Source organism: Triplophysa rosa, linkage group LG2, assembly GCF_024868665.1.
Source record: "Triplophysa rosa linkage group LG2, Trosa_1v2, whole genome shotgun sequence".
Taxonomy (NCBI): Eukaryota; Metazoa; Chordata; class Actinopteri; order Cypriniformes; family Nemacheilidae; genus Triplophysa; species Triplophysa rosa.
Window position 1 is genome coordinate 12883073 of NC_079891.1, and position 8797 is coordinate 12891869.

General features: G+C 38.6%; 1 pseudogene; it reads right to left on the reverse strand.

The window, feature by feature from the left end:
- Positions 1-1465: 1465 nt before the first annotated feature.
- On the reverse strand, positions 1466-8563 carry LOC130563572 (arrestin domain-containing protein 3-like; annotated as a pseudogene).
- Between the last annotated feature and the right edge of the window lie 234 nt (positions 8564-8797).

The window sequence follows — 8797 nt, forward strand, 5'->3', positions numbered from 1 at the left end:
ACTCGCCCAGGCCAGTCAACGTCGCTCCGCAGAGATTGTGACGTGGCTCAGTGCTGTGGCGTTTTCCATAGGAACCCCATTCTGTCGGTTCGACACAACGTCGAGAGACCGACAGAAAGGGAACGTCTTGGCTACGGATGTAACCTCGGTTCCCTGATGGAGGGAACGAGACGTTGTGTCCCTCATGCCACAACACTGGCCGCCCACCCCAGCGGTCGGGGGAGGATGCTTTAGGCTCCTCAGACCAAAGGTGAATGAATAAGCATGAAATTTCATTCGCCAATTTTCATTGGCCTTTTCTAAATACTCAGAAGATGATAGGTTCTCAAACCCCATTCTGTCGGTTCGACACAACGTCTCATTCCCTCCATCAGGGAACCGAGGTTACATCCGTAACCAAGACGTTTTATGTTAACATTATAGCTAATGTACAGTCAGATGTAGTGGTGTAAAAGAGGTTACACAGTACTACAGTACTTTATGCCTTTTAAAAAGATTGCATTAAAATACAACAACTCTCATAAATTACACTTGAAATATAGTTAACATTGTAATTGTTATTAATTAATCTAAAATAACTTTAATAAAAGAGTGCAAAAGTGTAAACATAAACAAAATTTATTAGCTCAATATTAAATTATTAATTTAATATTCAGCCGGAATTATATTACCCTGCAATTAAATTATATATTATTGTGTTTTGGTAGTGACAAATATAGGGAGAGGAAAAATATTCCAAAACTTTTTGAAAATACACTATAGGAATTTTTTGCACAATTACTGGAGATGTATAACTTAGATATTATAGTTTGCATAGAGACAAAAATCTAACACCCCATAATAAACATGTTTATTCCAGTAATTCCAATCAAAACAAGTATTAATGGATTACTATACAATACCATATTAAATAATTTTGTTTACATCTTTGTTACAACATATTTTGCCATTTTCTACCCTATGTACAACATGATGGGTTTGTGTGATAAGTGTTTCACTCAAAGCATGCAAGCCATACCAAAGTGGTTCAGCTGGGTTCAGGTCTTTTCTTTTTGAATTTAATCATTATTATCATCCTATGACGATTTCATAGAATTTGTTGATACCAACAAGACAAGTACATAATAGGCAGAGGTAAATAGTGCAGAGTACAAAGACAACTGGAAAATTTGAAAATATTTTAAATGAAAAGTGGCTTTGGATCTAAGGTTCTGCCAAAGGCATGAATGCAAATAATCAGAAAGGGGAAATACACACCCCACCGTGGTGATAGGTGCAAATGAGAAAGCATGGTGCACAGACGTCCCCAATGACTACATATTAATATATTTTCTCAAAAGCAGCAACTTATACATTTTCTGTTATATTAGGCACCATAAGAGATTGAATGGATGCATATAAAGCCATTTCGGCTTAAACTGACACAGCATAAGTGCTACTCTGACATTGTGGCTGGTAAATGAGACTAATTAGGAGAAGATCCTTGTGTGCTTTGAATTGAATCAAAACCTGGTACAACTGGGGCTTTATGGAAACCAGATGACATGGCATTTGGATATAACTCTAATGCAGCAGATGAAATTACCCCTGGATAAGGTGACTTTGTATATTCTGGGTTGTACAGACATGGGTACAGCCCTTCAGCTAGTGCAGAAGGTAGCCCACCAGGAGCTGGATAGGGAACAGGGTTAGGTGGGCCTAGCCAGGGAGAAAACTGCTGGACGACTGGAAGAATAACCACAGGTAATGTGACTTCTGGATCTGAGGCAAAGGGCACAGATAAATCTGAAAGAGAATAATGTGCAGAACAGTTTAATTGAACCATGAAATGGAAAATAATTGTACGCATATTAGAAAAGAGAAACCATTCAATGGATTTATTTGTTTTACTTCTTGATTGATTAGGGGCATAAAATCGATGGTATTAGACAAAACATTTGAGAGAAATACATTACGTTCATAAAGACATTAGATATACCTTGAGTTCATACTGCACTTTAATAATTCTATAGTTTCCAATAGTGACAATTATGTCAGGTGGAAGCTTCAGGTCTATTGCGACTTTTGTCTTTTCTCCAGATGGAATGCGGGCCTTAACTTCGTTGACGATATTTCTATATGCGTTATTAGTACTCGTCCCGGCAACGAAGGTCTGTTGTTGCTTGAGGCTGTATTTTAGCTTGACATCACGAGACAAAGAGTTGTCAGCATCGTCAAAAACTCTGATCGTCTCACCTGCAGCAGTAATACAAAAGAAGTAATGTAACTTGGGACAATATAATAATGGAAGAATAATGACATTGACATTTCAGGTTGTAGCATCTTTTGTGCAGCTTTGATTGATGCACTTGAAAGCTCTGCCATTTTTGTTTCACAAGATATCCTTACCTTGCATATATCCAGTTTTGTCAGTTGTTGCTGTCAGTGAGGTTTTTTCTGAGGTAAAGAATTTCATCTTGTTTTTTGTGCTAGTTTGTGGTTGCTGTATAAAAACAACATATTATCTACAAACCCGATTCCAAAAAAGTTGGGACACTGTACAAATTGTGAATAAAAACAGAATGCAATGATGTGGAAGTTTCAAATTTCAATATTTTATTCAGAATACAACATAGATGACATATCAAATGTTTAAACTGAGAGAATGTATCATTTTAAGGGAAAAATAAGTTGATTTTAAATTTCATGGCATCAACACATCTCAAAAAAGTTGGGACAAGGCCATGTTTACCACTGTGTGGCATCCCCTCTTCTTTTTATAACAGTCTGCAAACGTCTGGGGACTGAGGAGACAAGTTGCTCAAGTTTAGGAATAGGAATGTTGTCCCATTCTTGTCTAATACAGGCTTCTAGTTGCTCGACTGTCTTAGGTCTTCTTTGTCGCATCTTCCTCTTTATGATGCGCCAAATGTTTTCTATGGGTGAAAGATCTGGACTGCAGGCTGGCCATTTCAGTACCCGGATCCTTCTTCTACGCAGCCATGATGTTGTAATTGATGCAGTATGTGGTCTGGCATTGTCATGTTGGAAAATGCAAGGTCTTCCCTGAAAGAGACGACGTCTGGATGGGAGCATATGTTGTTCTAGAACTTGGATATACCTTTCAGCATTGATGGTGCCTTTCCAGATGTGTAAGCTGCCCATGCCACACGCACTCATGCAACCCCATACCATCAGAGATGCAGGCTTCTGAACTGAGCGCTGATAACAACTTGGGTTGTCCTTGTCCTCTTTAGTCCGGATGACATGGCGTCCCAGTTTTCCAAAAAGAACTTCAAATTTTGATTCGTCTGACCACAGAACAGTTTTCCACTTTGCCACAGTCCATTTTAAATGAGCCTTGGCCCAGAGAAAACGCCTGCGCTTCTGGATCATGTTTAGATATGGCTTCTTTTTTGACCTATAGAGTTTTAGCCGGCAACGGCGAATGGCACGGTGGATTGTGTTCACCGACAATGTTTTCTGGAAGTATTCCTGAGCCCATGTTGTGATTTCCATTACAGTAGCATTCCTGTATGTGATGCAGTGCCGTCTAAGGGCCCGAAGATCACGGGCATCCAGTATGGTTTTCCGGCCTTGACCCTTACGCACAGAGATTGTTCCAGATTCTCTGAATCTTTGGATGATATTATGCACTGTAGATGATGATAACTTCAAACTCTTTGCAATTTTTCTCTGAGAAACTCCTTTCTGATATTGCTCCACTATTTTTCGCCGCAGCATTGGGGGAATTGGTGATCCTCTGCCCATCTTGACTTCTGAGAGACACTGCCACTCTGAGAGGCTCTTTTTATACCCAATCATGTTGCCAATTGACCTAATAAGTTGCAAATTGGTCCTCCAGCTGTTCCTTATATGTACATTTAACTTTTCCGGCCTCTTATTGCTACCTGTCCCAACTTTTTTGGAATGTCTAGCTCTCATGAAATCCAAAATGAGCCAATATTTGGCATGACATTTCAAAATGTCTCACTTTCAACATTTGATATGTTATCTATATTCTATTGTGAATTAAATATAAGTTTATGAGATTCGTAAATTATTGCATTCCTTTTTTATTCACAATTTGTACAGTGTCCCAACTTTTTTGGAATCGGGTTTGTATTATCTATATTTAATTTTATATCTATGTATCATATGGATTTATTTAACAACTTAAAACCACAGTAAACATCTCTATAAAAGTCACAAGCAAATGATCTAATGCAGAAATTAAATTGAGTTATAAGCAGCCTGCAAAAGACATTATACAGTATACAGTATATACCATATTTACTGTAGTATAGTTACTGATCTGTGGAATCTTTATATTTGAGTGAATTAATAAGAGTGTCAAAGAGAAGAAATACACAATCCATTGCAATGCATTTTGAAATGTTTAACATAAACTTTAAAAGCATGTTGATCATTGGCACAATTTATTAAATAAAAGGAAATTTAGAAATACTATGAATTCATACCACTAAATGATCGTTGGTACCATCATTTCTTGGCACAAAGGTCAATTCTTTTGATTTAGTACACACCATATTCCAAGGCCTATTTAGCTGTGCTTACACAGTGTACTTTACCCATCCATGACTTCCCTGAAAAGATGGGGGCATATTTCTGAAATATAAAAGCAAAATCTTTTGTTTCACACAAATGACTAAAAAGCAGTATACTATGAGGGGCCGTACAAGCCGAAATTCATTCTAGCACTCTCACACACTCACATTCTCCTCTCACACACACACTTTCTCCTTTCACACACTCACATTCTCCTCTCACACACTCACATTCTCCTTTCACTCACGTACATTTTTCCTCTCACACACTCACATTCTCCTTTCACACACTCACATTCTCCTTTCGCACACGTACATTTTTCCTCTCACACACGTACATTTTTCCTCTCACACACGTACATTTTTCCTCTCACACACGTACATTTTTCCTCTCACACACATACATTCTCCTTTCACACACACTCACATTCTCCTCTCGCACACATACATTTTTCTCCTTTCACACTCACATTCTCCTTTCACACACACTCACATTCTCCTTCCACACACATACATTTTTCCTCTTGTGCTCAAATATTTTAACGCGCACATTCTAACGTTTTTCTCTTATATTCATATATTTTTACGCACACATTTATACATTTTGCTCTTATGTAAACGTATTCAAAGTATACATTTAGTATTAAAAATTATAAATGTATGTAAGAAGAAAATATATGTATGTAAGAGTAGAATGTATGTATGTGTGAGAGAGTATAGTGAAAACGGAAGGTGTATGATGGAAACGGAAGGCAGGTCATGCAGACGGCGCTTCCGTGTATCAAAGACGCCGTAAAATGTGGCGTTTTCTATAATATTAAAATCAGCAGCGCCTTTTCTACACAGTCCAGCCCCTCCAATGAACAGAAAGACCTGTGTAGTAGAATGTCGATCTGAATAACGTTTCCTGTTTTTAACTTTATTGCGAATCATGTTTAGACTTTCATTGTGTGATATTTTTCCATTGGGCACGTTTTTGAGAGTGTGTACGTTCATGTTTGTAAGTTGTCAGCCTCGGTAGCGGAGTGGACCGCGTGCGCGGCAGCAGCACATTCTCGCTTTTAACGACAGGAATTCGACTCCGCAGTCCGACCATATTCTTCGTTCCTTTTGAATTGTTTTATTGGGTCATGTTTTTAAATGTCGGAACACTACCCTCTTGCTGACAACTGATTAAATGACAAGAAACGCTTATTAACAAGCCAACCGGTGTAAGGCCTTAATGCATGTAACAGCTGCGGGCTAAATAAATGTCTTTACGATCTGATGTGTGATGGGAAAAAGAGGCAAATGGGAGGTTCGGACTCACTTACACTTAAACAAAATCACTTACATAATGCTGTTATGCATAAGTCCCAAACTAAAACTGAGATAAGTGAATGCGGCCTCGCCTGCCTCGTCAAAATAACCATCCCAAAATACAAAACGTTTTTAACAAACGTGATCGCTTAGCAACCTCTATAAAAAGAAGGCAGTATTTGGTATAGGCTATTGAAGCAGCGCGCCTCGGAGGAGAGTGTTTCTCCTCATCCGGCCTCAACAGACTGAGAAACAAACTTCATTTCGATATGATTTATTTTACTCGACAAAGCACGTGTTTTTTCTATAAAGAAACTCAGCTCGATGTGGATGGAGCGTATTATAACCTAAATATCCAGTGCTTTTGTGTTGCATATAATGTATACGTTCTGCACAGTTAGCCGACGGTGTGTGAACAATGTTTTTATTTCATTTCAAGTTTCGTTGTAATTGAGAATCCGTAAATGTGCATTAAACAGCCTAATCAATTGCCTTTTATTTTCGTTTGACAATTTAGCTTAAGATGGCTATACGTAGGCTATAGGCTATCCTTTTATCATGAAGGGAAAAACGTTTCGTTGTAATTGCACCTTTGCTGCTCGTTGCTCTGTATTTACCAATAAATAAGTTATAAAAACAGGCCTATATTTTCCTTTAAAATGCCGTTTTTGTCATCAAAAAAAATCTATATAATAATAACGTAAAAATAGTTTTTTGTCAGCATTTCCCTTATTGTTTCTGTATGTGAACAGTCCATAATTTTTAGATTTTTGATCGTCAAACGCTTATAGCGTTTTATACTGAATGCAGGCAGCATGTACAGTCTATATGTAAATAGAAAAACAAACACGTTCGTATGGGAAATAATTTTTAATCAATAAAAACATACTCACAACAGCCACTGTAGCCTACAGTAAGCAGACTTAGCCCGCAGCTGTTACATGCATTAAGGCCTTACACCGGTTGGCTTGTTAATAAGCGTTTCTTGTCATTTAATCAGTTGTCAGCAAGAGGGTAGTGTTCCGACATTTAAAAACATGACCCAATAAAACAATTCAAAAGGAACGAAGAATATGGTCGGACCGCGGAGTCGAACTCCTGTCGTTAAAAGCGAGACTGCGCTGCTGCCGCGCACGCGGTCCACTCCGCTACCGAGGCTGACAACTTACAAACATGAACGTACACAGAGTCATGAACGTACACACTCTCAAAAACGTGCCCAATGGAGAAATATCACACAATGAAAGTCTAAACATGATTCGCAATAAAGTTAAAAACAGGAAACGTTATTCAGATCGACATTCTACTACACAGGTCTTTCTGTTCATTGGAGGGGCTGGACTGTGTAGAAAAGGCGCTGCTGATTTTAATATTATAGAAAACGCCGCATTTTACGGCGTCTTTGATACACGGAAGCGCCGTCTGCATGACCTGCCTTCCGTTTCCATCATACACCTTCCGTTTTCACTATACTCTCTCACACATACATACATTCTTCTCTTACATACATATATTTTCTTCTTACATACATTTATAATTTTTAATACTAAATGTATACTTTGAATACGTTTACATAAGAGCAAAATGTATAAATGTGTGCGTAAAAATATATGAATATAAGAGAAAAACGTTAGAATGTGCGCGTTAAAATATTTGAGCACAAGAGGAAAAATGTATGTGTGTGGAAGGAGAATGTGAGTGTGTGTGAAAGGAGAATGTGAGTGTGAAAGGAGAAAAATGTACGCGTGTGAGAGGAAAAATGTACGTGTGTGAGAGGAAAAATGTACGTGTGTGAGAGGAAAAATGTACGTGTGTGAGAGGAAAAATGTACATGTGTGAGAGGAAAAATGTACGTGTGTGAGAGGAAAAATGTATGTGTGCGAAAGGAGAATGTGAGTGTGTGAGAGGAGAATGTGAGTGTGTGAAAGGAGAATGTGAGTGTGTGAAAGGAGAATGTGAGTGTGTGAGAGGAGAATGTGAGTGTGTGAGAGTGCTAGAATGAATTTCGGCTCGTACGGCCCCTCATAGGCCCCTCATAGATTAATATATATATAAGTCGCAAAAAAAGACATAAATGTAAGTATCTTTAAATGACACAAGCGCATTCTATTACAATGGCATTTAATCTGTAGAGGAAGTTGTCTTGTGAAAGAGACTGTTTTCATAATAACAGTTTTAAAGAAGACTATAAAGCGATCTCGAATTCCTGTACAAATTACATAATTACTCACATTTTTTAGGGGGGCTAAGCTAGAACTTTAGGGTGACTAAAGCCCTCCTAAAAAGGGCATAGCAACGCCAATGTACACACACGCACACGTGTCTGGTTTACTATCCCTGTGGGGACAGTCCATAGGCGTAATGTTTTTTTATACTGTACAAACTGTATATTCTATCCCCTATCCCTAACCTTATCCCTAAACCTAAAGATCATAGAACACCTTTTGCATTTTTAGATTTAAAAAAAATATTGTTCTGTACAATTTATAAGCTTTTGTGCCCATGAGGACCTCAATTTTGGTCCCCACAGTGACACGAGTCCCCATGAGTTGGTGTGCATTCAGGTTTAGGTACCCACCGGGATATACAAACATGAACGCACACACACACACACACGCACGCACACACACACCTACACACACACACACACACGCACACACACACCTGATTCGAATATCAGTCTCACCCCTCATCGTCACGTATCGACGTTTGGTCATTGCCCCCTGGCGTCGACATCCGAGGCAGAAGGTACCCCCTTTGCGTCGCTTTTCAACGTAGATGGCCGTCCGATACACTTCAATGTAAATCACTCATCTTCGGATTCTGACGCGGGGGTCAACTAACGAATCTCTCGCGTGTNGTTCTTCCCTTCGTTTATTAAAACGTCTCTTATTTGTTGAACGTGACAGTATACAATATAATAAAATATTACACTTTGAATCATGTCATCA